This window comes from Balearica regulorum, chromosome 10, assembly GCF_011004875.1.
Source record: "Balearica regulorum gibbericeps isolate bBalReg1 chromosome 10, bBalReg1.pri, whole genome shotgun sequence".
NCBI lineage: Eukaryota > Metazoa > Chordata > Aves > Gruiformes > Gruidae > Balearica > Balearica regulorum.
Window position 1 is genome coordinate 21,674,356 of NC_046193.1, and position 27,776 is coordinate 21,702,131.

The 27,776-nt window shown below is 44.7% G+C and overlaps 1 protein-coding gene across 2 annotated transcripts in view; it reads left to right on the forward strand.

The window, feature by feature from the left end:
- Positions 1–1,103: 1,103 nt before the first annotated feature.
- The window catches only part of LOC104636362 (contactin-4), a 337,483-nt gene continuing 310,810 nt past the window's right edge, over positions 1,104–27,776 (forward strand). Inside the window, exon 1 of one of the 2 annotated variants that reach the window (XM_075762486.1) lies at positions 1,104–1,305. The gene's annotated coding sequence lies outside the window, so the exon portion shown is untranslated. The remainder of the gene's footprint in view (positions 1,306–27,776) is intronic. The other variant, XM_075762485.1, reaches the window with a different exon arrangement.

Consider the following 27,776-nt stretch of genomic DNA (forward strand, 5'->3'; position numbering starts at 1 on the left):
ATCGATGTGCAGTTTATTAAACCATAAAGCAAGGCAGCAAGCACAGAGAGCAACTCTAGAGATAATTAAACATAATAAGGGTTTCACTTAATCCGTCAAAACCCAGGGGAGGCACAGTTAAGACTGAATACCCTCTTTGCACTGAAAAGCATTCTTTGCACAGCCATTTAAGAGCACTTCCTGGTACGGGATTCCAGGACAGGGGGAAAGGTAGGTCCCACCTTCATTTCTGAAAGCATTTCTTTTTTTTTTTTTTTTTTTTTTTTTTCTTTTCGATGCACCTTTAAATCACTCTGCTTATGAAGCCTGAACTCTGACTTTCCAAGCAGTTCATGGCTCATAATTTGCATTGCGGTAGCAAGTAGAGACCCTCATGAGGGATCCTGAGAAAGGTCCCAGCGCAGGACAGCCGCTGGGCAGAGCGGTGGTGCGGAGGACTGGAAAGCAGCAGGGACGGTACCTGTGTGCGCTCTCCTCACCGCCTTGTCTCATCTCCCTGCACAAGACACCCATTTCTTGGACGAGGAGGGTCAGAAAGGGGATGAAAGGAGAGGGTGGAATAGTCGTGCAAAAGGCTGAGCGAGAGACTTGACAGAGCAGGCGGATGAAGGAGGGAGGCAGCTTTTGAAGAGTGAGAACAATTATGGCAAATCTGAGACTAATGCCGGAGGCCAACGCAGAGAGGAGAAAAAAAAAAAATAATAATAAAAAAAAATGCCCCGAGCTGTAATTCGGGACTCCCAGGTCTCTGGCCGGTGGGACTGGGACTGTCCATCTCGAGGATGGGAGAAAAGCAGGGAGCGGGAAGTAACCGGGCTCCCCGGCGGCGGAGGGGCTGCCCCGGGCTGCGGCCGCCTCGGCTGCGCGGAGTCCGCGAGTGCGGATGGCTCCTGCGTCCGCCGGGAAGAGCCACACCTGGGCTAAAAGCGCAAAGGGAGTAGGGGTACGGGAAATTTCGGGGCTGAGCCGCTGTAACAAACCCCGCGGGAGGGCAGCGAGCGTTGTACCGGGCTGAGGCTGCCGCAAGCGGGGCGCTCCCGTTCCGCGCAAGGACCGCGCCCGCGCTGCGGGGCAGGAGAAGGGTTAAGGGCGGCCGCGCTCCCGCGGCTCCTCCGCCCGCCCCCCGCGCACGGCGCAGGTTTGGGAGGTGGGGTTTGCGCGGCGCTCGCCCGGCTCCCCGGCCGCTGACGCTCAATGCTGCGGCCGCGGGCTGCTGCGGGAGCCGCGCACCTCGGGGCTGCCGCGCACGGCGGGCAGGCAGCGCCCGCACCCGCGGAGCCGAGCATGTCCCCCCGCCCCGCCCAGGTAAGCGCGGCGCGGCTTTGCACAGCAGCAGCAGGAGGAGGAGGAGGAGGAGGGAGGCAGATTTGAACAGGGAAAAAAAAAAAAAAATTAAAATGGGCATAAATAAGGAAAGTGGTTGCGGCTCGGGGGAAGGAGGGTGCCGCGGGGCTACGCGGGGCGGCGCGGAGCGGGTGCCGGGGAGCGCGGCTGGGGTGCGGAGCGCGGTTCCCGCTGCCGCCGGGGGTCCCCGCGATGCCCGCCCAGAGGGTTGCGGAGCGCAGCGCGGCCGCCGTGGCTCCTCGGCGGGGTACCGGGCCGTGCTCCCCGCGGCCGGGCGGAGCGGAGCGGCGTGCCGGGGCCGGGCAGAGCTGTCCCCGGGCCGGGGGTCGGTGCGGCTTCCCCCGGGCACGGGGAGAGGGAACGGCGGCGATGGGGCTGTGTGCGTCTGTGTCTCAGCTGGCAGAGGGATGCTCCCTCCCGAGCTGGCAGAAATGCATGCATAACTTTTTGCTTCAGCCAGCCAGTGTTCCTTACTCGAGTTTTAGCTTCTTTTGCTTTCCCCAGGCTGATGTTGCTTCCGTGTCGTGAGCAACATAATGCAGCATGTTGTTTTATTTATCCCAGACAGGAATGACTTGCTCTCTAAACTACAAATTAAACGATGCTGCTTGCATAACAAGTGGAAATAGTTTGTATCTTACATACTAATTATCCATCACCTTTTAGACGAAGCAAAAGCGGTGGGGTTTTTTGCAAGGGGGGGTCGATAAAAGTCTGATGTCTTGCAGCAGCGTATTCATTTCCCCTTGCTGGATTAATGTGGGCAAAGGATTAAGAGCCAGCATGTTGATTAGGCACCCTGAGGTGCAGGGAAGAAGAGGAACATTTGACTATGGAGAGAAGTCAGGTTTTGTGTTTGTGCTTGCACATCCTCCTGTTTACATGGTTTAGTTCAGGACCTGCATCCTAGCAGATAAATCACTTGGATGAGAGCACAGACTGGTGTAAGCCTCCTATTCAAATGGTCACACTACTCGGAAGATCCTTTCTGACACAGCATCTACTGCGCTCCCTCCCAGCACGGCGTGCACAGCCGCCCACCAGCCGCCGTGGGGCCGGGGATGCCGTGGGGCCGGGGATGCCGTGGGGCCGGGGATGCCGTGACCCGTGGCAGGTCCCAGTGGCATCGCGGCTGTCGGAGCCCCTTCCCTCATTTTTCTGCCACCAGCTCCATCCCAGCTGTGCATGCGGTGCTCCAGCCCAGGCTCCCGCATGCGGGGGCTCCCCACGCTGCCAGTGGGGCACGATGGCCAGTGCCGAGTGTTGGAAGCAGGGTGACGGGTCCCTGTGCCTGGGGCCAGCCTGGCAGACCCTTCAGAAGCCTTTTCTGCTGCTTTCCTGGCCAGGACACTTAATTTTCTTCTTTTCTGGACCTGAGGAGCTTGCATTTTTACCCTGCGTTTGTAAGTCCCTGAAAACTGCTTAAATGGCTCTTGAATAATCCTTCAAAGTCACCTCCCCTCTTTAATCTAATGCCAAAAGGACTTACTTTACATGGCTAATCCCTCTTTTACTTGCTGTACAGCCTCATTTAGGGGTGCGCACACTGCTAATTTTCCCAAAGCAGCCTGCTTTAGACAATGGCTTCCGCTGGCGTGCAGCAACCTCTCCCTCCTGTGCTGAACTCTGGGCAGAGCTAAATACATCTTGACAAGATTTTCCTTGGATTCAGGGGGTGTTTCATCAGATCCCATCAAGTGAACTAACCCTTTGCAGGAAGCCACACCGAACCCTTTGTTTTGTGTGTATCTGTAAATACCACCTCTTGGGAGGTCTCCTGCCTCGTGTGCCCATCCATGTGTTAGCTAGCCTGGAGGCAGCGCTTGGGTGGCGAGGACCGGAGTAAAGCAGCGTGTACCTGCAGCTGGTTGGAGCTGAATGATCCTGGCAAAACTCTGGTGACTTGGAAATTTTCCTGTCCTTATCTTCTGCAGTAGAGCTGAGCTCTCTTCTAGCCCATCTAGGGTTCTCGGAATTTTTAGCTCGTTCTGTTCGACTTGATGACAAAACAGATGTTTTGAATGTGAATGACAGCAGAGGAAAAGCTTACCTTTGCGAGAAGCCTCGCTTCTCCCTTAGCATGTAAACAATAAACGTGATGAAATGATATTGCCTTCAAACCCTAACTTTACACATGCTGACAGTGATGTCCGGAGCTCCTTAGCCCCTTGCCTGAGGTCACCATGGATGTCTGATGAGGGGTCAGTGTGCTCTGAGTGGTGGGAGGGGTCGAGTGGCCACATGTCCTCTTCTCTGGGCCACAGGGACACCTTTGGCAGTGGTGCAGCACAAGCCCTCTTGGATGGGTGGTCTCCGAGACTGCAGCCATGCTTCCCTGGAGTGGCCTTAGTTGTACGGCCGGTGTTAATCCCTCCATCGCTTGTTTCCCGAGTGCTGATTTTTAACCATCAGCTGAGGAGCGCTTGTTCTAGAGGGAAAAACAGCAGCACTGCAAGACAGCAAGCAACTGGTGAGAGAGCCCACCTGGGTTCCCAAACTTGCACCTCTGAATGCATGAAAGTGTTTCTTGTTGATATCCAGGTCTTTATTTTTATTGGGATTAACATTTCTTTGATTTAAAATACACTCCTGCGTTACCCCATCAGGGACAACTAAGGAAACAGGTGTAGTAGTTAAGCTCCTGTACCTCAGATGCAAAACTTCAGAAAAATTTTGTAGATATTTTGGTGCAAAGTAACTTTTTTCCCTTGGTTTGGGGAGTTGGCTTTGTCTGGCAGTTCTGTGCAGTTAGCTTGATAAAAGAAAAAAATAAAAAATCAGAGGTAAAGACAAGGCCGAGCTGAAGGAAGGACATTAACCACAAGATAGCTGGATCATTGCTTTTTTATTTTGTCTCATGGTCTTTCTGAATTTTATTTGGGTGAAGTGTGATGATGGTGTCAGCTGCCCACGGCTGATCTCCATCGGGGCCACGGGTGGGCACAGCCCCGGCGCTGTGCGGGCAGCTCCCAGGCTGCAGGCGATGCGGGCGAAGATGCTATTGCTTAAAAATACGCTGCTGCACTTGAAAGTTCATAAATCATCGCAGGGCTATTTTTAGCCATGTGAGATTAGAGCAAGTCTGGGGTTTCTTCCCACACCTTCCATCTGTGGCCCAAAATGACCCGATAATGTCCCAGTAAAAGCTGTTTACACGCTCCTTTTGATTTTGCTGGTGACCTGTTGTTCAGCCCCGTTGTTACACAGAGGACGGGGCTCAATTTGAAGAGAGTTTGGTGCAACAGTTGGGAATTTTCCTTCACATGCAGAAACTGGAAGTCTGCTGCCTGGTGCATGAGTGATGTGCAGCCCCTGACAGGAAGGTAATCACAAACACAGAAAAGTAACATGAATCACCCGAAATCCACAAATGTCAGCTCCAAAGCTCTAATCTAGGCGTGCTGCCAAGATTTAAACTTCCACACAACTTTACTGTTATCTGCTACAGTGGTTACTCAAATATAAATATGAATATCATGACAGTAGTGATTCATTCTTTTTTATTATTAGCAAAGCAAATATATAATGATGAGATCCAACTGATTTGCTGTTTCGTGAGAGTACACAAGTATTCCTCATCCCCTACCATCATCCGCCAAAAATGGCAATATTGAAAGAAAATCTCACGTCAGATTTGCTTGCAATCTTAGAATAAATGAGGTTCAAATTTCATTATGAACAAAGACAACAGTATTTTCCACACTAAACAGTGGTTTCCAGTGCTGCATGTGTTGTACTTGGGACATAACTTCATTCTTTGCTTTTCCCTAGATAGAGCAGTCACTTTTTATTTTAATCTGCAGGATAAAAATCTGTTTCAGTGTGACACCAAGAAAAAGAAAGATGTTGATTTTTTTTTTTTTTTTTTTTTATTGCTGGGTTAAATCACTGAAAGTCAAACCTTCAGGACCAACAGGGTCAAGGTATTTTGAAAACATCTAATCTAGTGAAGTTGTCATATGCATGTTCCGATTTAGGCAGCTAGAGCATAAAGAGCCAGTTTTGACTCTGCAATGTAAATTAGGATTTTTGCTCAGGTACCTGATTGCAGCAGAAATGTATCGACATGTGGACTTCTGTAAGGTAAGTGGTACACTTATTGCATTATTCCACTTAAAAATGTTTTGGGAACTCAAGAAAATAATTACAACCATTACATTTTTAAAATTACCTTTACAGGGATGGTTTTTTTCAAAATTGTGTTAAACAGCCTAAGGTTTCAAAAATGAGGTTCTACCACTTTTATTTCTTTCGTTAATTCTCCCCTAAGCTCCCAGCTGATCAGCAGTTGATGCTCTGTTACTTGAAGGTTTGTTGAGAGATGTCTCAGATGTGTCCAAACATCTTTATTAATGAATAAAAGTCTTGATATATCCCCAAGCTCTCCTAAGATGCATTATACTAAAATTTAAAAGAAAAGTACCGCGATGGTACTTCACCACCTTTTCTCCTCTTTGTTTTTCCAGAGGCTTTGAGCCAGGCTTCAGTGAGACTCAGTGGACACAACTGTTACTAACCAGCTCACGTGGGCTTTCTCCATTCTTGTTTGCAGCACAAGAAGTGGTTGAAAGACCAACTGTTAGGCTTGGCTTTCTCCAGATTTTTTTAACCCAGGAGAGCAATATGAGGATCTCCTGAATTAACGTACTTCTGAGGTGACTGGTGGGGGGAGCGTGGGGGACTGCACCTAGGCGAGGGGACGTGGCCAGAGCTGCTGAGACTTGGTGCCGTAGGGGGTCGTGTAAGAGACCGGTGAGATCTTGGGCAAAAGACGTTTGTATTGGAAGAGTTTCCAACAGCTCTTGGCACTTGGTAGCTGTTCAGGAGACAAGTTAGTCCTGAGCAGCTTCTAACTCCAGACTGATTTACTCTTCTATACATTTTATCAGTGTAAGATTTTTGTGGGCCTCAGACAAAATCTGTGTTTGTAATTTGTTTATATAAATGTTTAGCCAATGAAGAGAGGTGGTATTTAAACTCAATCTACATAAGGTTTAGCAGGCCATTTTAGTCAATTGGAAGACTAAGAAAGAGAACAAATAGCATACTTCATGTTTGTCATGGAAAAACCTGTATTACGAATGGTAATTTAATCAGAATAGTACTGAATAGCAATAACCTACCAGTGTTTTTCTAACTGAACTGTAAGTGCATGGTTTATTAAACTCTTTTTATGCAGATAACAGGGTATTATTTGGGAAGACTTGCAAACAACATCGTACTCAAACAATTAAACACATTTCCATCTCTATGCTTCCAGTAATAGGAGTGTGAAAACCCAACTAGCCATCTGTGACGGTCCCCAGGACTGCTGAGGATATTCAGTGCGCGCTGCTTTCCCTGCTGGCTTCCCCGCTCCCTGGCTCTATGTTAATGGCTCTGATGTCCCATTTTTACATCTTTCTAGCTATAGCTATAACACCTTTGAGCAGAGATCTTTCTCCAGTTTGATCCATAGCCACGGTTTGGGCAGTCTCACCCTTCCTGGGCTCTGTTAATGATCGATCAGTAGAAAAACTGAATTCTGCCGAAACCCTTCCGCTGGGTTTGGTGGCACCTTCCTCCATGCCCGTCTTTTGACTGAGCCACTGTCCGTTCTTCTGTGCCTTCTGGTACTCATACCTCACTCACTACCTATGACCTAACGGCTGACCTCAGGGGTTGAAGAAAGCCCCTAAGTTGTCAAGGTTGCCATCAAGGAAGTTTTCCTTCCTTGGACTGATAGAGCCAGATTCTTCTAACTTAGCTGTACCATGTTTAAGTCAATAATCTTTTATAGGTCAGGTTGTATATCAGCAAAGAACATGGTGAGTCAATGGCAAAACAGATATCCCTGCTGACTGCCACAGTGCTGAGCTGCTCTCGGGGGGCTCTTAGCCCACCCATGGACACCCTGGCTTCTGACACCACCAAGAGCGTGAACTGTTTGCTGGGGTCATGCGCTGGATCTTCTCCCCTTGGGCCTTTGGTGAGACTCCCTTATTTTCTATAGCATATGTGCAAGGAACCTGTAGCTGGTGGGCTGCCACTGGTGCATAAATTCATTTCATGTGATTTTTCTTTTTCGATGATATTATTTGATAACACTGTACTTGGTGTTAATGGTGTGACCCACGAGAGGTATTTGAAAGGCACGTTCACCACTAAGCAGAGGAGAGTTCTTCACCTCCCGCACAGAGCACTGAATAGCTGTCATCAAATAAGATTTTTTTTATCACTACTACCTTGCTCTTGTGAAATGGAGGCAAAAGCTCTGTATCTTCTTGTCATGAATGAATGGGTGAATCTTCTTGGTCTTTGTCTCCCAGTCTTTTAAAAAAGAAAAAAAAAAAAAGAAAAAGAAGCTTCTGAACAGCACTCAACTCCTAGCTTTTTTAAGAGTTACTTAGCATAAGAGCAGAACATTTGCCTAAGAGGGTTTTAGTCCAAGAATGACTTTTCATATTTAATTGATCTGTATTGTTCAATTAGGGAGATGTATAATACCCTCTGTTGTGCATGTATAGCTGGAAGTAGAAATGAATGAAATATGAAGTACAGGAGGAGAGTGATTTCAAACAGAACCAGCTCTTAGCAATATACAAAACAGGATTTCAATCCAGACCTTGATATGCGTGAGTAAATATGAATTGTGTAAATACATCAGATCGTTAACTTTGACATGCAAATGATTTTGAATTACAATATTTGTTCTTTTTCCGGCCAGAATTCAATAACCTTTTTTGTTCCAAATCATATTTATCACATTTCCAACTCCTGAATAAACGTTCAAACATATTTCGGTGTGCTATGCTTTTCTGGAAACAGCTAGTTTGGGTTTCAAAGCCCCCCAACGTTCTCCCCGGTTCAGCTGCGCTGTCGAGCATCGGGGAGCTCGGCAGAGCACACGGCAGCGTGACATGCATAGCCACGAGTGACACCGATCCCACAGGGTGGCAGCACTCGACCCACATCACCCGCACGGCACCCGGGTGGCCGGAGCAACTTCAGCTGCGGTTAGGGCTCTGCATCCCGCAGCGCATCCCGCAGCGCATCCCGCAGCGCATCCCGCAGCGCATCCCTCCCGGTGCGGAACGGGCACCCGCAGCCAGCCCTGGAGCTTTGGGAGCATCCCTCCACGCGGGCCTGGGAAAGAGCCAGGGCCAGTTTGCAGGTTTTCAGGTGCACGTTGGAGCTTATGCCTATGACCCTAATCACAATTTCTACAGCGTAATTTTCTCAGGATTCCTAATTCTCAGGAATCTGTAGAAAAATGCATCGTTTTTCTCCTTGACACATTTCTTTCATCAGTCTTGTGGTTCTCTGTCGACCCACAAAGCCGTTCTGCTTCTCAGTTTACCCCTCGTTTTTCCCCGCTGCTTTTATACCCGCTGTTATCCATCTTTACTTACAGAGCCTGATGCAGCAGGTCCTCCTACATTTTGGCTGACAGGTAAGATTTTTCTGTGGCTTGCTCAGCATCACCCTCTCTGTGCTCCTCCCCAGCTCCTTTGGTTTAACACGACATGATCCAGAGAACAAGACAATTCTTCTGTAGGATCCAGCACGGTCAGGCTTGCTGATAGAAAGCACTGATTATTCAGGAGGAATGATTTTAAACTCTGCAGAAAGCAGTGCCCGTGAGCAGCGAGCGCACAGTTTGGGCAGGGAAGCTGTCCTGAAAGGTGCATGGCAGAAGGGATGGTTTGTCTGCATGGAGTTCTCCTACTCGATGCCTCGCAGGAAGGCTTTCTGGGGATGTACACGTGTCTGTTAAAGATAGCTCAGTGTTAGTCCAGTCCAGCAATCCACCCGACTGCTTTGCCAGCTCCATTTTCGGTGGGCACCAAGCAGGCGTCTCTCGGCGGGCAGGGATAAGGTCTGTGGGCAGGAAGGACGGGCAGGGCAGATGGAAGGCACTGAGCATCCTTCCCTCTCTGATCTCTGCTGCCACAGCAATATTTTCGTATTGTTTGCCAACACTTCCTACGATGAATATTAAAGGAACATATCACACCGTGGGGGCAGAGATGGGAAAAGCGGATATGGAGCGATGCTCAGCGTAAGGCTGGGTCTTTCCTAGGGAGCACTAGTAATGCTCTTGTTTGAGTCAAGGAATTACTCGGGTGAATTCAGTGTTTCATGGGTCTCTTCTAATTGCAGATGCAGGGAAAAAACACTAGTCAAATACGTCTGAGAATGAAGAGCGCGGAACACGGATTGACTCAATATTTTCTCTAGTCAAGTGGAAAAAAGGAAGCCTAGTATGAGAAAGCTGGAAAGGTCAAACTAATTTGTACTTGTGTGATAATGGGTAATACCTCTATTGTTTATGAAGCTTGCAAAATCTTTCTGGTGTTAACCACGGTGATATATCTGATGGGGATTTTGAGAAATTAAAAATGAAATAGCAACTGTTCCACCCTCTTAATCGGATTCCCTTGAAAAGTTACATATTCTTTACAAATTAGTTGAGATGAAATTTATCCAGTTCTCTTGACTTCAGTATGCTGTGGCTGAAGGAAGGAGATCTTTTTTAAACAAAAAAGATTAATAGCGAGGTTGATAAGAGTAAGACTGAAAACCTGCCTGTTTCTTGCTGCTTAAGCATTCTGAATGTGTTCCCCTGTTTGTTTATTTTCCTGCAGTCTTTTCTGTTTATTTACTAGGGTAAGTAGAAATTTTATATGCATGTACAGCTACTGCTATTAAAATAGGAATAACTGGTGAGCTCCTAATGCCCCAAACTGCCTTCTGCTGCCTCAGTTATTCAGGCAGATTTGCAGCTTCTTTTAGTAGCCACTGGAAGTTGTGTGAATTTTCCTGGGATTCTGTTTTCCTGGGAGTGACAACGCTACCAAGCTGCATGATTTTCCATGAAACAATAGGGGACTATAGCAGGAGTCCCTCCTGCCTCGTCTACAGCAAAAAGTGTAGGCTCCAGAGGAATTCGTTTTCTAGGCTTATCGCTGAGACACTTAATATCTAGAATGATTTAGTATATCAAATTCTAGAGTTTGGGGCTGAATGTAGCTGCATTCGTCATTGTTGCAGAACCTTGACAGTGAACAAAAGGTGCTGTGGGGAACCATAACTCACGCAGCAAATTAATGGGTTCCCGGCTTCGCTTGCTCAGCTAAATGGAAACTGGGAACGGTGTGGTCTCACCGGCCAAGGGCTTTTCGCAACAAGTGTGTGGGTTAGCAGTTTGCATGTCCTTCGTCCCTGGAGCAGATGTTAAAAGCGTGGCCCTCCTGCCAACTGGCTGGGACTGGCGTTTTTGGCTCTTGAAGATACTTCACCATGACTTGAAAGGGGAAAAAAAGCCCCAAACAAAACCCAAACAACTTTTTTGCTGTTGTGGGAGCATGACACAATTGTTTGAACAGAAAGTTATTTTTAGTGGAAGTCTATAGGAAAAAAATGGATTAGATTGAGGGGGTTTCAAATACTCTAAATTTTATCATGTCACATGCTGCGACAGAAACCTTAAAGCTCTTGAGCACAGTACGTCCAGTAACACTCACAGACCACATACCACCACTGATGATTTTTGCCACTGGAAAGGTATGTGCATTGCAAGGAGATACTTGATCGCCTTCAAATGAAGGGTTCTCCCAGTCTGGTCTAGGCTGACAGAGAGCGTTGTCTATAGACTGCTCTGAATCCCATGCAGGCTGTTTTAAACCAGAAATCCCTCCAGGATCCTCAACAATACTCGTGTTTTAGACTGTTGGGCATAGGAGGGCTGCAGCTCCACATCTTCCTCGCCATGATTTTGCTCTTACTCTTTTTTTCCGATTCTGCCACCCTTACTGGTAGATGAACCCAGTTCCTGGAAAAGTTCCTGTCCTCTTTTAGTTGCCAAATTTCTGGGCGTGCTGATAGGCAGGGCATAGCTGAGAAATACGGGATGAGGAGAGATGATGCTCTAAACTGAGAGTTTAGTTGGTGGTGTGTTTTTCAGGCAGGGTGGGGTCAGCCTGTTTGCGGTGATCAGCAGCTCCTGAAACTTGGATGTCGAGTTGTTGAGCACTTCATGGTGGAGAGCTGACTGTACGTTTGGTAATTGGCTCAATCACCCTCAAGAGCTTAGAAGTTAAACACGCAGCAATGCCTGAGAAAGCAAATAGATGGAGGGGGAGGGATGGCGGTGCGAAGCGGTTTGAAACCACAGCTTCAGAAAATGCGCGGAATCGAGTAGCTGCTCAATACTGCCACTGCATGTTTTTGGCCACGTCAGGCACTTTTATGAGCTCTGAACTTGCACTTGTGAAGTTCAGGAAGACTCTGCGTTGTTTGGCAGATGAGTCACCTGTCCAGAGCACCTTTGCAGCGTACGGAGCAGTTCAGTACACCCAGATTTGCTCCCCAGGGGGGGAAAAACCCACCAGAAACCAAGTCACCTGCTCTCACCACAGGTTTACGTATGAGCTAGAAATGCCCTTTTCCAGAAAGCAAAACATCATGACTAATACAGTCTTCTAAAAAAGCAAAGTGCACTCTAGAAGGTGCATGTTTGAAACTGCCAGATTTCAGGCACTGAAGCGGTTGCATCCCAGCATTTCTGAGCGTGTTGGGATCGCGTCTTTGCACAGCATTGCCACGCTAACGCCGTGGATCGAGCAGGTTTGGTTTGGTTGCTGCTCCCGTGTTAACTTCAGTTTGGAGTCGGTTTCTTGGGAGTGAGGCATTGGGGTTTTTTGGTTTGTTTGTTTATTTGGTGTCAGTCTTGATTCTTTCCTTTGAAGAGCAAATTTCAAGGTCGGTCAGTGTTTTTCCAGTGTGTAAGCATAAAGTCCGACTGTACCGCATGATTGTACTGTCTCATCTGCTTTTCTACTTCAATCTTCTGGACCACTGAAGTTAGAAACTTGACAGCATGTGGCAAAAGATGCCAATAATAGCTCAGTAATACCTTCTTCTGGTTTGTTCAATCCCGGGTAAGTGGGAGCTTGCAGCGGAGCTGAATAGCACGCCGTTGGCCAACCTCGGGTGGTATGAATAGAGTCCTTACAGTAGATTGATACATCACAGCTCCTGTGCAACCATGACATGGAGGAGCCCACTCTGCAGTAGCTAGCATACATGGACAGAAGTGCAGTGTTTGTATTGCTGTTTAATTACTTTAGATTTGCTTCTCTGTGTACACTTGCCTTGCACAGTCGTGGCTCTGAGGCTCTGCCTTCTCCTGCCTGAGCGGTCTGTGCTGAGCAGGAGTGAAGGAGATGGAAGCTGCTTAAGAAAAACAGGATGGCTGCAGGCTTTGGGAGAGGCACAGAAGTTACAGAGGAGGTCGAAAAGGATGAAGAGCATGGGGCATGGCAAGAAAACTTCAAAAAGCCAGGAAAAAAAAATCTTCCCTTTCGATTCTTCCTTTCTCCTCTATTCAGACTCTTCTGTCATTTACTGCTTCGGTGGCTCCATTCGCATGGTGGCTCATGAAATGATGTCGCTCATGCAATTAGCAGTAAGAACAACGTCCCACAGAGATGGATGCTTCTCCTCTTCCAGCACAATCTAAGGAAAACTTGCCAAAAAAAGCCTGTTTCTGGTGGGTCTGCTGCCAAAGGGAGTGACAGCAGGTAGCTGGACCATCCCGTTCCTCCAGGCTGCCCAGGTGGTGGTGGGGAGAGGTTGTCCCTTCTGCCTGAAGAAGACATCTAGCACAGGTGTTTCTGTTTTGATCCAGGAGGAAGGTCCTTCAAATCCTCTTTTAAAAGGATTTAACCTGGCACTGGTGCGGTCTCCAAACCGAAACCAGCCCCAGACCAACCCCATAGCTGTTAGACTGATGTCTTTTTCCTTTGTTTTAACACGTCAGGAAGTTTGGAAGTGTAAGTATACAGTTTTGTGGACTGGCCAGTGCTTCCAGTCGTTCCCAGTGTATCCAGAGACAGCAAGGCTACCTCTGAGAGCCTGCTGCTCTCAGCACGCACTGTATCTCAGAACCGTTTTATTATTATGATTATTATTGTATTTTAGAACCATTACCTAAAATATGGAATCACTGCCCCTAGAAAAGTGGATTATCCTTTCCTGGATAGCTAATTTTATTTCGCTCAAGAAAATTTGATTCATATTTCTGAAACATTGCCACTAAACAGCTTTCTAAGCAGAGTTGCAGTGCAAGACCAAATTAGATTCGTGTAGGGAGAAGGGAAATATTGTTGTTGCAAGTGTCCAAAGGGGTTGAAATGAAAATAATCTTATAGATCAAACTTAAATTGAGTTCAGATATTACAGAGATAACACAGTTCTATACCTGGAAAATCCCATCTGTCAAAAATAAACTTCAGGGTCACATTTTAAAATGGCACTTCTAGTTCTGGAGCATCTAGCTTCGCTCTCTGGCAGACCTGGGATGTCAGCCCCAGGCATTACCGCGCACAGATCTTGCAAAGTAGTTAGGGCTGCGTCAGTCTGCTCAATAAAAAAAATAATGAAAATAAAAAAGGTGGGGGAATGCCCTTTGAGGATTTATAAAATCCTTCACAAATTGCACCGGGCTGAAATGGCAGATACTGTCTGTCTCAGTGACTTTTGAATAAGACTCTGAAAATTTAGGCCAGACTAAAGCTAATCCCAGCGTCTCCAGGAGAAAATACCTTGTGAAGTTCAGCAGTTTCAAGTAGAAGCAGTTTGAATCAAACTTGAGAACTTATTTGACCCTTATTACTGTAGTCTCTGAATGGACTTAAAATTTCAGGTCTTTAATTATCCTTGTGGAATTCTCCTGAGCTGGTTGCGTGCTGTTTTACTGGAGATGAAGAACTGTGATGCACATGCTAAGACAGAGATACAGAGATATTTAGGTACTTCAATTTCTATTAAGTTCTACCCAAATACTTTGAATTTTAGGGTACTGGGCTATTAAAAATAGTAAGTTTATGGCGGAGGAGAAATTTTAAACCTGACTTCTTTTCTTATCTCCCATGGATTGCATCATAACTGTCTCATGTGTAAAACAGAATTAGTTATTTTTGCACCCGTGCCTTTGCTTTGGATCAATCCTTAGCTAGCTGCATTGACTGAAATGGCCAGGGTAAGGGTCTCTCTGAATACTTGCTTTAAAACTACCAATACCTGGGACTGAAAGTATATTTTTGGAAATGTAATCAAATATGATTTAGCTGTCTAAAACATTATGAGTAGACCTAAGCATTTCCATAGAAATACTCGACAATATCTATACTAACATAATGTCATCCATTAGTACTGTGTAAAATATAAACCACCATGCAATATTTAAATCCAGCTGCAGGGAATCCTCTATAACTATACTGACAGTATCTAAATTTAGTAACTAATTAAATTCCGTGGAACAAAAGAATGCATTTCTCCATTGCAATCCACTTCTTGTAAGGACAAAGATCATGTGTGTTATCTACACTTCTATTTTTATATAATGTAGTGTATTTTTATCTATATTAACTATATACCTGTGTTTTCTGAATTTCTGCACCTGTATTTCGGCATCTCTGCTGCAAATGACCTGGGGACCATGGGTGCTGCAGACTGAATGCGACGCGGTGCTGGGGCTCAGCCGCCCTCGGGTCTGTCCCGTGGCCATGAGATTGGGGGGTCCATCGCCCCTCCCTTGGCTCTGAGCCCACCAGGAGATGGTTGCTGACGGAGGTGGTTGAGCTCGGGGTACCAGCGGAGTGGCAGGGACCATGCCCTGAGCAGCCACATCTGGATTCGTCCTGTCTGCTCAGAGCATCCTTCATCCATGACCAGAACGACTCTTTTCACTGAAAAAGCCAATTCGTGCGTTTTCATTTCCAGCCACTTCACTGACCGAGCCTCTGGCTGTGGAAGACTCCGGCTTTAAGGCTCTGATGGCGTTAAGCATGTACCCAAGCCCTTACAGGATCAGGGCCAGACACTTTAAAGAACTGATGGACTGCTTTATTTCTTTAGCCTTTCCAAAGTAAACTGAGTTTCAGGTGAACATGAGCTGACTTAGATGTTTAGTTGGAAAAAAAAAAAAAAAGTCCTTTGAATTGCACTGATTTCCCACAGGATTAACTTGGGACCAGAAAAAATAACTTCTTCAGCTTCATCCTTCTTTCCCTCTCTCTAACCAAATACCTTTTTTTTTTTTTTCTTTCTGTTCAGGCTTTTTGGATTCCCTTGTAGGAAAAAAAGAATCCTCTTAAATTAAACATATAATCTGAAAAGGGGACGGGAGGAAAGTTGTCATTAGTATTTGTGAACTAAAGTTGGTGAATTATCCCAAGGGTATTTTGATTTTGCAGAGCAATTTTTGTAAATGTTTATAAATTAATAGCACAACTGGAATAGATGCGTTTCCCATAACACCTGCCAGTGTGTGTGAGCAAAAGTGAAAGAATTGAAAGTTACTGACCTAAATATTGCATAAGTTGAGAAGAAACGGCAAATGGAGGCCAAAAAAGTAAATAGCAGAAGGAGAAGCAGATAATGAGCATCCCTGTTTTGATTGCTAAATGGTACTCTGGTCTTGTAGACTAGTTTGTAGGAAGGATGTCATTTGTACAGGCAGGATATGGGAGAAAGTAGAATTAGTTTGTTGAAAAACAAGCAGGAAATGTGTGTCCATTTTGGATGGCTCCTCATATTCCACTTTTGCAAATGGCTAAATATATTAGCTGAAAATAGAAGTGTGGCAGAAATAGCAGAGATAACGCTGGGCATCAGGGGGAGGAAGCTGCATTAGAAAAAAGGATGCGTAGTAGTCCAGAGAAACGTTGCTTCTTGGTACCTTCCCTTTGAGCAATTTCTTTCTGCAGTGGAAAATGTCAATGAAATAGGACTCTCCTGAGAATTTATAAGATTGTTTATTTTTACTAATGATACAGCATACAAAATTATTGAAAATTCTAAAAGCTACATTGGACGAAGTGGTTCATAGCAGAAAATACGCTTTGATCCAGAAAGCTTTCTTTTTCTTCTCTCTCCTTTTTTTAATCCTTTTACTCTTTGGGTCATATTACGTGTCTAAACATTTTCTTATCCTTTTTTTGTATCTGAACATGTTTAGAAATAGTAAAACTGTCTTTGAGGTGATTTTGATGGCTTTGAGAGGCAGTAAAGTGATGGTGTGTCAGTAGCACGAGTGGGCTGGACTGCTGATGTGGGAGAGCGTTTCCAGCTCTCAGATGTGATGGCGGACACCCGTTACCGTTGGTCGCAGTTAAGTTTCATAAAGTCTGAAATACCTTCCACATGTTAGCAACGCTGCTAACCCAAATATAAAAGCACCGTAAAGGGAGTTTTTAAGACCCATACTCATAGCTGAAAATGAATTCCTGCAGTTGTCAACTCGTTCATTATCCTCGTCACGAAGGCGGCGGCTCTTCAGCCTTGTGCGGTGAAGGTTCCCCCACCCGTTCACCTCCTTACCCACTGCCACTCACCCCCCTCATTTCTGAACCGTATCATTTTGTATTCCAGATGTTGGATTTGATCAGCTGTCAGTAACTTCTCAGAGACCCTGGACGCTTCCAGATGTGTTTTCTGTGCGGGTCCAGCCAGGAGAGAGGGATTTTGTGTAGAGAGGGCTGGGCAAGTCCCAGACTTCAGCCGTTTGTGCTGTACGGCAGATGAGCCTCTTTCACCACGTTCCCCCAGAAGAGAACCTGAGAATTTGTAATGGGTAATTTTTGATTCGGAAGGATTTTGTGGGTTTATTTCTATGGGTATACAAACACTCCTATTTCAAACTGTTTTGACAAAACACATAAGGGAAAATTCTGCCCTCTGCTACACAAATATAAAGGAGGGTAAAACTTTGCCCGTTGTGTTTCTTCAGCGGAACTTGATGGTAATGCTCAGAGAGAGGTTTCCATGGTGAACATAGAAAAATCAAAATTGAAAACTGTTTTCTTTTGTGTATTTGCTGCTATTGTTTTTAATGGTCACTGTTCTGCACGTTTAACAGTCATTTTCCACACCTTCTAGCTTGTGAATACATTTACATATTTTAAATCAACATTAGCAGGGAAAAATCCATGATTTGCCCAGGGCTGCTTATGATTTTTTTATTTTTTCATGCTGAAATGCTCAAGATATCCTCCAGTGGGATCTGTCAGAAAGGTCTCTTCTAGCATACAGTTTTGCTTATTTGAGAACTTTCTGTATTGATTCCTGACATCACCTGCCTCGTACTCACTTAGGTTATATTTCATTTCTCTTCCTTCTTCTATTGTAAAAGTACAAAATGAAAATCTGGTAGCAGTTACTTGCTTTATTCATTTCTTTTCCCTGTTGGTGCCTCATGTAGTATATTCCTTTTCTTTAGGTTTTGTTTTGTTTTTTTTTTTCTTGAATGGAAAGAGTCTGGCTTGGGAGCAGGAGACTTTTAATACAGATTATTCAGAGCCATACCTGTAGCCTAACCAATGCATCCAGGATGCAGATGGATTTCCAGCATCACCTTCTGCATCCTTCCCTTACAAAGCAGCTCTCGCTGCACACTGGCCCTGCACGTGTCCCACGAGCGTGACACAGGCACACTTGTGCGTGGCCACGGCCGGGGAGCCCTTAGCCCTGGTACCGCAGTCCTGACCCCCAGGACTTCATCATACCTAAAGCCGTGGTGATGGGCCTGCCAGCATCCATCAGTCCTCCGTTTGGCATCTTACTCATTATTTTCATTCCCTTAGGAGAGAAAATGTCACGGTGTCATCCTGAGAGCCTGTTACTCCTCTGTGCCTTTCTCCAGGTCATTTCTGTATCGGCCGTGGGAGGCTGCAGCCTGGAGAGCGTGCCCCTGCCTGCTCTCGCTCGCCCCTGCCTGCTCTCGCTCGCCCCTGCCCGCTCTCGCTCGGTGGGAAGCGCTGCCTGCGCGTGTTCTCGCTGGAATCGCGCCAGTTGTTGCTTTTTGCATTGTTTCATTTTAGTCGTATGCTGAAATCCTGCTCTTGTTCCATCTCGAGTAATTAATTAGTCCAATTTCCATTTTAAATTTAACTCGAGCTCGCTAAAAATTTGCCAGCCCTGCCAAAGTGCTGACATGTGTTTTACCAGATATTTGTTACAAAAGTCTTTCAAACTAATTCCCAGATAAAAGTCAAGTACAGTGAACAAAATGCTTAAAATAATCTTAAGTGGCCCTGAATATTTAGTTGTGTTGATGAATAATGGAGAATGTGTTCTGGAGAAAAAAAGAGGATGCAAGATCACTATTCATTTTCCTTAACCCCCTTTGGCAGGCTCTTGGTTTTGGCTTTACTGCGGGAGATACTCGACACCTCGCCACACAGTGAAATGTGTAGGTAAGGAGATAGCGTATAATATGATCAAATACCTCAACTTCTGAATGACCTCAGACCTTGTTGAGCTGGTGCCTTGGGGGCAATGTTACCCGCTCAAGTAGGCGCAGTTCCCTGAAGACGAATTTGAAGCTTTTACTCAGCATACATTGCAACTTTCTGTTGCTAAATAAGAACAAATGTAAAAAGTAAGACAGTAAATGATATGTCTTTACAGCCTGTAGGTACCATCTCCAGGTGGTACCATCTCCAGGTGGTACCATCGTCTCTGTGCTGAAGCGGCAGCGCGGGATGGCAGCCGCCCTCGTTAGGGGCCGTCCCTTTTGTCGCTGTTGTCTTGTCAAAATTTAAAACATTACCTTGTTAAATACGGCCTGTTTAATATACATTTCTGTGTGATTTGACAAATGGATTTCTTCAGTTTAATGCGAAAGAGAAGCTAAATGAGTTAGTAAATGTTAATGTGTCCATGTTCTTCCTAGATAACTAGTTGCCCTTGGGGCAGTGTCAATAAGTGGCATTTATATAATATTATGAATGTGTTAATTATGTGTAGACAAAATAACAAGTAAGCAAAGGTCAAGGACAAATGCAGTTTCCCCAGAAATACACATCAAAGAGCTTCTAATATTTAGGTCATTACCATTATTGAATATTCAGTGCAATTTAAAATATGTGCATTTTTTTCATTGCTTATATTTTTAGTCCCAGAGATATTGAGCAACTTCAGGGGCTGCGCAAATACTTTGTAACAAAATTCAGCAAAACTTCAGCAGTAGCTGGACTATATTTTCTACATACATTGCTTAACTGCCAGGTGGAATTTGGAATTGATTTCTGGTTTGAGATGTAACCTTGTGATTTTTTTTTTTTTTTTTCTAAATTTGAAATGAAGGAAATGAAAATGTGGCCATGCTGGCTATTAAACTGCTGAACCTTGAAACTCAATGCAAATCAAAACAAAATGCTCTGGAGACTGTAAATGCCCAACTTTGCCCTGGTTCATTGAGCTGTTCATTATCAATGCACTTTTAAAAAGCGATGCTGGAGATTTCAGTCTTTGCTTTTTACTAGCAAGCCGTAAGTATAAATACCTCTTTGGCAGGGACCCTTCCGAAATCCAGTGGTTTTTGTGACATGAGGCAAGAGGAAAACCTAGCTGATCGATACAGCCATTAATTAGAAGGAAAGGTTCAGCCATGATTTTTACTTCTCAACTTTTATATATTGACATCTGGCAAAACAGTTAAGAAGTCAATAAGGATCTAAAAGTTACTGTACTGTTAGGTTGCTCACTGAGAAATAGAAATTAAGCCTTCGCTGTCTCCCCAGACCTCCTCTCACGGGTGTCTGGAAGCATCTCACTACCAAACAAGCTGCTCTTCATATATGAAATATTCATGTTATGACATCAAAACATGTTGCATATTATTTCAGTATGGTAGGCTGAAATGAGATTCACATTTTATTTTGCTTATAAATGCCTGTCAGAGTTGCTAAATCAGTTTGTCTTTGCTGTCTTGAAATAATGTCAGTTTGAATTTCCTTCATGCTGCGTATTGTTTTGGGCAAAGGCACATAACTTCTATATTCAAGATGGAGTGCCTCACACTCCTCTTTAAAGGTGAAAAACCCCAACAGTTAAGATTATTTAGAGCACCTTTCTGGGGTGGCATCTTGGACCCCTGTTAAAGTGATACAGAGGCTATGAAATGCTGATGCGTTGTGATCTTTGCTCCCCCCCTTGTGCAAGTATCGTGCATATGGTGCATTACACATTATTATTTAACAGTTGTAGGGTATATAAAAAGGCATTCTGGAATCTAGTGCTGATGAAAGTAGAGATAAGCTTCAAGTACCGGATTATATGAGTTCCTCAGTGCAGCTGAGGAAGGATCAGATGATTTCAGCCCTGCAAGTGTTAAGCTTAGGTTGTGGATGGTCCATGGGGCACGGGCATCTGCATCCTTCTGCCGGGGTCAGTGGGTCCGAGGGGGAATCAGGGCAGAGACTTTGTCTGTACCTGTCTGCGAGCTGTCTGGTATGGTGGTGGCATGACACAAACCCCAACGAGCAGCAGCACTCGGCTTCTACAGACCACTCTCTGACATGCAAAAGTGTCTGACAAGGCTGTGACCCGGTCCTTTAAATCAGTAGGCAGGGGAATTATTTCACTGTTAGCTTTTTTGGCACAGTAATATTGCATTCATGCATAAATAATCTCATCTTAGTTATCCTGTTGCTAAAAAAAAACCCAGCTTCTGTCCCCAGTCTACCAGACATTTGCATTAGAAATATCCCGTCAGAGAAGCTACGCATGCTTGAAAATAATTTTCTTCCCTGCCTCTCTCCTGTGTTCTTGTCACCCAGCCATAGAATAGAGTACAGTAGAATAGAGTAGAAGAGAATAGAATAGAATTTATTTCATTGACTATAATCCAAACAAGCATAGCAGCTGGGGTATAAAGCCTTCAGATTGCTCTCAGCAGCAGCTCACGGGTCTGGAGCGAGGCGTAGAGGCTGGGAGATGCACAGCCCCAGCCCCTGCCAGGCGTTTGCTCCCGTGACGGGGGATTGGTTAGGTGCTGCGCCGGGGCCGGCACCCCCTGCGTCTAACTCGGCTCTCATAATTTGTCTCCTGCTATATACCGTGATATCTTTTCAAGATCCCTGAAGTGTCTGTGTGCCTCCTTGGTGTGCTCCCAGTTGTTTTCAAGGACCTGCTTTTAAGATAAAATCACATCTGCGAAGCTCCAGCCTTGACAAAACCTCTGTGCTGCTCTTTTCGAAAAGTGAGGCTCTCGTGATGAGCTTCTGCATTTTCCATTAGGAGAGACTTTCCAAAAAGATTTTCTGAATGATTTCTTGATAGCTGGCAATCTCCTGAATCATTTCTTATACCGAAATTGTTCTTCAAGGTGTTTTGTTCCAGTGACAACCGCCACCAAGCTTGGTTTGTCACAATTTCCAGCCTATAACTTGGAAAGCGCCGGTGTCTATAGGACTGGCCTGAGCGGCCGGCGTTGTATTTCTTGCTGTGAAATAGTGGGCAGGTCACCTTATTTTTTTCTGTGCCTCTCTATTTTCCTGCCTGGCTTTGTGTTTCTTTTGTCTATTCCTTTGGGGTCCGGTAGTCTTTGAGCTTGAACAATGTGGCTGATCTGAGCGCTGTTTTAATCCAATGATAAATAGTTAATTTTGGAGGTTTAGGTTGACAGCAAGCCACCTTGGAGTGTCAGACTGCGAGACTATGGTTTCCTTCTATAATCAGATAAGGAACAGATATTTCCTGTAAATCCTCCCCTAGTGTTCAAGTCATACCATTAGAGCATTAAGTCAGATACCTGACACCCAATTTCAGAGTAATTCCTGAGGAAAAAGCACATTATATTTTTTTAATGGGCTTCCCAGAACTTACTTTGTTTCTTCCTGATGAATATAAATTCCAGCAAGTTCATCTGAATTCTGACCTTCCGATACACAAATGCTTTTTTTTGGAGCAATAAGTTCTTGCTCTCTTGAAAATGATGTACCGTCCACGTGAATGTCTTCCTCTCTTCCCTTAAAACCCCCTTAGAGTGCAAGAATAGAACTGTTATAAGCGTTCCTAAAATTCATCTGTGTATTTTATTATGAACTAGTTGCATCTTGTAGAAATACTATTCATGTCAATCTGACCAGTACCGACCTTTTCTTTCCAAATGGCTTTATTTGGATTGTGTGCTGCATACAATATAGTCGCTTCTCTTCATCTCCTTCTCTTCTGATTGCCAAGTAACGTCAAGCAGATCGCAGAAACTTCTTGTAATGGAACATGTGGCTCCCTGTAACAGTCTCTCCCAAGCACTTTGGTTGAATAAATATCCATTGAATACCTGGCGAATGCATTCATATTCTTTTTATTTTGATTTATGTTCTATCTTCCTATCTGTGCATCTTCAAGAGTAATTGCCAGTTTTCACCTCCTACAGAGAAAGTATAATAGAGCTGAAGAATAAGTAAAATGTGCTCTGTTTCTCTCTCTTTTGTTAGGGAACCTTTATATTCTTACCCCTGCATACACTAATAATTTGCAAACTGAAAATCATAACTTCCTTCTCGGCTGGACTTGCTGTAAAAAGCTACTCGTATGCTTTGGGTGTTTCCTTGCCTCGTGACGCTTGCCAGCTGGTGACCTGTACATATGGCCCGTTCCCCTTTACGAAATAAGTCAGTCCAACTCCAATGCAGTAAAGGTATCCCAAATGAATACGAAGGTTGGGGCCAGTATGTTCCCTATTACAGACATCATATTCCCATGCACTGCTGATCTGATAGCAGCCAGCCTCTATGTCATGCATTTTAATGATCCTGCCGGTACAGCATCTCTCAGAGGATTACTGCGCGGCCTCCCCGTGATGGGTGGCAAGTTCCTTTCTGTCATCTGATGCAGGATGCTGTTAGGGGTGACTGCAGTGTGAAATATCTCTGCATGTTGGTAAAATACCGCGTTAGATTTGAAAACACTCTTGAAGAGCTGGCTGTCATTGCTCTGCAGGGACCTTTTCTTAATCTGAACAATAATAGGGTCAGTTGGGTGCAGCATGATTCTTCCATCAATTAGTTCAGTCGTACATCTAACAAGCCATATATAATCGTAAATGTTTAACCTGCAGGTTACATGGCCTAGCTAGCTCTGTGACCTACAGATCATAGAGCTGAGAATTTCTTATTTTGTAAGCGAAAAATTTAATGGAGATTTCCAGTTGAATTGTCCTTTCTTATGCGTTCAGGTTCCTACCTAGCTACTAACCAAACCGCAGAAGTAAAGCATCTGTAACCTGGACCACCATGCCTTGGTCTTCTCCCTGACCCCTCAAGAAATAAAACCAGAAGGACACTTTGCTTGTGAGCCTGTCCTTTCCATATTAAAGAAAAGACAAGCTCCAGGTGACCTGATGTGCTGCTCACAATGGGTTTCTTCTCAACTTTCTCCTCTCTCATGGTCATGAACATTGGAAGATCTCACTGCGTGCTGACGGGTATCTCACTCGCTGCAGACATCTGTGGAAGGCAAGGCACACAAGCCCCCCCCTCTCCCTTCCTCCATTGTTTTGAAGATTTCTGCGTTTGATCTTCATTCATTTCTTCCCTGCAGCACCAAGATACCCCAGGCTTTGGGTTGGAAGGGTGTAGTGTAAAAGCTGTGACAGAGGGGGAAAATGTTGACATGCTAGAAAGTATTTTCAAAGCTACTGGAGCATTTGGTTTGGATTTATAAATTACTTCTAGGGTAAAAAAAAAAAAAAAAAAAAAAGAAAAAAAAGAGTTACACAGTTATCATTTGAAAATAACAACTTTTCTCATAACAAAATAGCATGTTATGTGAGCCTGCAATAACTCTGCATCTTCGTGACTACCAGCAGGGAAAAAATAGTCAGAAAATTACCATTCTACTTGAAATTCACTATCTATGAACACCCTAAAAATCCTAAAGATCTCATTTATGGATGCATTCAGTGCTGCTTAAGCAAGAGATTCCTCCAGATTGTCCAGTGTTTATGCATTTCCATTGGATCTATTAATGTCTCAAATTTGTGAACCTTACATATGCTGTTGTGGGGTGCAAAAACCTCATTCAGAGAGAATTGAGACCCGTTTCTAATAATCCTTCTGGCACCATTTTTATCTTTATTGAGGAAATAATAAAAATTCAGCCATTTAGACTACCAAACTGTCCTTTTTTTGCAATGTGCAGTTGTAGTTTTAATCAGTACATGCCTTAACAACCCTAGGAGGAATTCTTTATTTCTATTGGCACAGCATGGTGTTCTTTCCCCTTCCACTTGAAATAACGTTTCTCGCTATTCGCAGGATGAAGTTTGAAAAGTTTAATTATACGATGAAAAAGAAAGGGTCATAAACCAGAAGGCAAAAAAATCTCAACTCTTGCAGATTCGTGCTGAAAGTTACTTTAAACGGTTGAGGTTGGCCATGATGTTCTGAGTGCTTATACCAAAGAACAGGTTACTGTTCTCTTCCTGCACTGTATTGCTACGTAACTGCCTAATTTGACATTGATTGTCAGTTAAATTATCAGTCAGTTTTCTGACTTTTAGGTCAGATGCTTTTAAGCAAAACTGTCCCGTCAACTGAACTACAACTCAAAATCTGGGAAGCAGCAGGACTAAAATCAAGATTTGATTCAAGATTACTGACCACAGCAAGCCTACTAGCTGCTTCACGTAATCCCAAATCAGCAAAACACAGCCACAGAATGAGTAATAAAACCTATGCTCAACGTGGGCACTAATACAAGAAGAAATAAACATCATTACAAGGTCAATGCAGCTAAATTGGTATCCTCACTGTATTATGAGAAAGTAATGAGAAACACCTTCAGCCTCAAACAGAAGTCAATAGAAAATCAACAAACGGCTACCGCAGACATCCTTTTTCTAGCAGGGACCAGGGACAACAGGCAGATGCTCTGGAATAACACAAACGCACACACAGAGGCACGCACAACCTTTAAGAAAAGGACAAACACATTTCAGTAAGCAGCAAACGCACCCACTGCTGTTATGTTATGAATAGATGGTAGATTTGCCTTCTGCATGTTGGTGAAATAATGAAAAAATCCTGGGATTTTGAAGGCGTAAAATTGCAGACAATTTATGTTTATAGCTGTAGACGGCCACACAAGTGAAACTAAATTGAGTGCCGGATGGAGCTAAGAGGAGAGGGAATCAGAAATACAAGTGGAAGATAAGGTTGTAGAAATTTCTCTCTCCGAAGATAATTAGAACTAAGTATCGTATTGCCAGCAGCATGGAGAATGTTTCAGATAACAGATAGTGATGGAAATTATGTAGGATAATTATGTCGGAAAGAACAGCAAAGGGTGTATGTGCTGACTCAGAAAATTGTCACCGACTTCCTCCCTTTGTCACCCCGGGGTTGGGTACCCGCTGCCAGGTCTAATGCGTAATGTTACCCTATTGGGGGGCAAACAAGCTGAGTGATTAACTGTGTGTAATACCTAACATCTAACATAGTATTCAAAATGTAATCGTTCTAATTTGCAATTGTAAATCTCCTGTTATCAATTAATTTACATTGTACAAGTAACCATCTGATTATCTTTGCGCATTGCTGTATTTACACTGCAATTTAATTGTAAGTAATTAGCATGTAATTGCGTATAGTTATTTATACCTTGTAAAGAAAGCGATGCATTTATATGTAGTTAAAATAATTGCAGTTGAGAGCAAATCTTTTGACTTTTCTTCCTTTTCCATGTGTCTAACAGTTCCTATGGCCAAATTTGCTGTTGTCTAGACAAAGTTGGGTCTGCTTTGGATGGGTTAGGTTATCTTTCCACAAGCTGAGGCATACGGAATTGCATTTTGCTTTTGGCCTGTATTCATTTTCCATTTTAAAATATTTTCTCTGTCTCCTAATACTAACCTGCCCCTACTCCTTATAAAGAGAATTTGTAACAAGAGAGAGTGCTGGGTCTCTCGAGTAGAAATCCCCGGGCAGCCCGTGAGGAAGCAGTGTGACAGTGACCTCCGTTTTTGGCATGGATGAATGCTTTCCAAGTAGCAGCTCTAACAAAAAATATGACCCTATTACAGTAATACCTACTAAGGGTATACTTTATGAGTGCCATCAAGGGCAATGGTGGCTTTCATGTCCAGTACTAGTAATGGTAATTTTATTCCCCTTGCTGCTATCCTCACTCCCGCAGTCCTCCGTCACCCCACCTGGAGTAACTCTGATGCCAGACTTTACAGTCACGGCCCGTTTCCTGCCATCCCATCCTCCAGCCCTTGTCCTTTTAAAAGAAATACAGTGTTTTCTGAGTGTTACCGTAACAGAGGATCTCAGAGATCCAGTTAGGGGCTTCTGTCCCCTCTCACACATAGCAAAAAAAGATACCTTGGGTTTGTAACAGCTCTGGGAAAAGTCTTTGCTTTGTTACGTGTGCTGCGAGCTGTCTGCTGGGGAGGGGATTGATGGAGAAGGGAGATGCCCCATGGTGCTGCTTGCTCAAGGCCAGTTCATTAGCATTTGTGTTTCTTTAATCTGAAGATCTGGGAGAATATTTGGGATTCATAAAACAGCTTTGAGTGGCACAAAGGACGGTGTTATCTCGTGGGACAGTCCATGTCTCCTCTTGGGCTGGAACTGCTGGGTGCCTTAGTAATGAAGAGTTTTTTCTTTGCTTTGCTGGTTAGACCCCTGAGTTTAGTACAGGATTTTATGTCTGCTCAAGGGAGAGTATCTTTTCACTTCTCATTGCTGCTTCTGCATTTAACAAAATAGCTCCCAGTCACACCACTGTCAGATTCATATTGTCTGGAAACGTTATGCCATAGCAATCATCTCGTTGCTGGGACTGATGGAGAAGCTCTCAGAGGTGCCTCTCCTCTTCTGCCTAGGTGAATGGTTGATGGCATCAAAGCCACGTTTCAACTCTACTCTTCTTCCTCATTTAGCATTTCCCCATCCCAACATTGTCACACAGGTCCTGTGGAAGGAATAATATGTGTTAACGATAACACACCGTGTACCTGTTCGGCAGGGCTGCCAGCCAGCCCTTGTCTGCAGAGCAGCTTTGCCCATGGCCCTGCCTTCCCACGCCCAGCTGGGCGGTCAGGAGGCTCAAAGCACACCTGAAGAGGGGTGGGAGGAGATGGAGCTCTGCTGGAGCTTATTAGAGGAGGTGTCTGGCAGAGAGCACCAGGCTGTGCCTGGGGGAAGTGGGCTGCTTGCTGGCTCTGCGCCGAGGGGCAGAGCAGAAGGGGGTCCCCAGGACCTGTCCCGGTGAGTTGGCAGAGGGCTCTCGAGGCAGCGCTGCGGGTCCTTCCTTACTCAGGGAAGCTTTGTGCTGTTGAAAGGCTTTTGGGGATTGTAGAAGATGGTGGGATAAGACTTTTTGTGTGAAGGTAGTGTCTGTCTTTCTGAGGATTAAGCACAGGATTGGGTAGATTGCACTGGTCAAAAAGCAGGGTTAGGTTCTATGTTTATTTATGTCTCTGTTGAGTTCTGTTTCTCAGAACTTTATTTTCTTTGCCCTGGTATCTCCTATGCGGCTCCCTTGGTAAAGCTAATGTTATTATGTAGGTAATATTTTGGCTTCCAGAAGATGTGAGCATGTACCTGGAGTTAATTACTGCCTTGCTGCTTAGTGTCCTGCAGACAAGCTAT